Source organism: Mirounga angustirostris, unplaced genomic scaffold, assembly GCF_029215605.1.
Source record: "Mirounga angustirostris isolate CCGP_5_RB_7025 unplaced genomic scaffold, mMirAng1.0.hap1 SCAF_2, whole genome shotgun sequence".
Lineage (NCBI taxonomy): Eukaryota > Metazoa > Chordata > Mammalia > Carnivora > Phocidae > Mirounga > Mirounga angustirostris.
The window spans coordinates 116,213,849-116,215,694 of NW_026991710.1; positions in this window are offsets into that span (position 1 = coordinate 116,213,849).

The window sequence follows — 1,846 nt, forward strand, 5'->3', positions numbered from 1 at the left end:
GATGAAATTTAAATTTGCCATAACAGGCAATAGCTCATAAACTAACTGAATGAAAAGTCTTTAAAATCCGGTTGCTAAAACAGAAGGAAAAAACTCCAGACATTCATACAATTATTTGGCATGCTATGTTAAGAGTCTCAGGGAAAAACCAAAGCAGCCAACTGAAGAGTCCTTTTTACTGCCTGAATATCTTGAAAATGACAAAAAAATAATAATGGTAACCCCCAACAATACCTCCAGTCCTCCCATATCAATGCCATTTTTACAAGACCACCCCCAGCAACACGGTCCATGGTTTCATGCAAATGGTGTGTTCCCCACGTCACTGGTTAATGTGGAGGCATCCGGTCCTGTTGGGACGGGCTTGAGCATCTGCCTTCCACGTTTGGTTATGGTCTATATCAACAAATACAGCAGCAGAGAAGGCCCAGCAAAATTATTCACCAGGGACCTGTTTACATTTCTACTGTCAATTCTGATAGGTTTTTTATTGAATTAAATTCTTCTGCCCTCATTAGAATCATGATTGCCTGTCACTGAGTATGACATGTTTGAATTCCCACAAGATGTTAGACTCTCCATCTTGTATATTGCCCAGGAGGGATCAAGGACAAGGCACAGTTGAAAATTTTACATGTCAATCCTTGATATGATGGTATAAATACCGCTCAGCAAATAAGTAATTGTGCTTCACAACAAACAATCCCTCGAACTCCTGGTGTTCTTTTGTCTAGTGGGATGAGCAGCTCTGCAGGTCCTGACACACACAGCCAGGCTGACCTGCCATCTCCCAACCTTGGCTTCTAGATGTCGCACCTTTTGGCTTCTCAGGTCATATTGGAAAACGTGACAATAACAACAACAAACTGGAGGACCTAAAGGCCAGCAAAGCTTACAAACATAGACACATCACCTGGGGTAGGGTTGGAGGTAAGGCTTACAGCTAAGAACACAATAGAAGGTACAGAGAAACTCGGGTGCTATGGTGGGCAGATGACTCTCTCTACAGGATAAGAGGAGAGAGACCCCCAAGGGGTGGTCTTGTTTATTGAACATTTATTCCTCCAAGCGCTTTTTATACTTTCTTTTTTAAGAATTCCAACTCAGTGAGGAATAATGATTACACCCATTTTAACAACAGAGGTCCCTGAAGCTCAGAGAGCCATTGTCCCACTGCACAGAGTAAGCAGCCGAGCCGGATGGAGACTACATTTGTCTGACTTTCATATTACAGCTCCCCCCTCCTACAGTGTCTCAGGGCAGAGGCTGTCCCTCCAGAGACGTGACAGAATGTGACAGCAGCTAACAAGGGGGCTTTGGGGACTCAGAAAGAGTCCTGGCTAAGAGAATCAATGGAACCACAGCCAGATTCCACAGAGATCTATGAACACAGATACACTCCCATCTGGACCATCCCAAAAATGTGTTCATAGTTTGGAGTTTGCTCTTTCTTCAGTAACTAAATGGAAAGAAAAAGAAGACTCTGCTAGCCAAGAATTGTGGTGGGAGAAAAATAAGCCATCTTCTATTTCCTTGATCCTTAATTTTCAATCAAGTATACAGATGTCATTCCATGAGACCGCCTTTTGGAGGGATTTAACCAGCATCAAATTAGATTGCTTTATCCTCTAAGCCTTAAAATTTTCACATTTTACAGCTTGATCCTGTTTTTCAACATTCCCCAGCTTGCATTTCTCTTAGAAATGTTGCCTTCCCTTGAGAATCCAAATCTCCAGGGGTGGAGTCCAGGCATCTATATTCTTAATAAGCTCCACAGGAAGTTCTAGAGCCCCCCCCCCCCAAAAGTGAAAGTCCCAAGATATAAAGCAAGTTAACATTTTGCAGT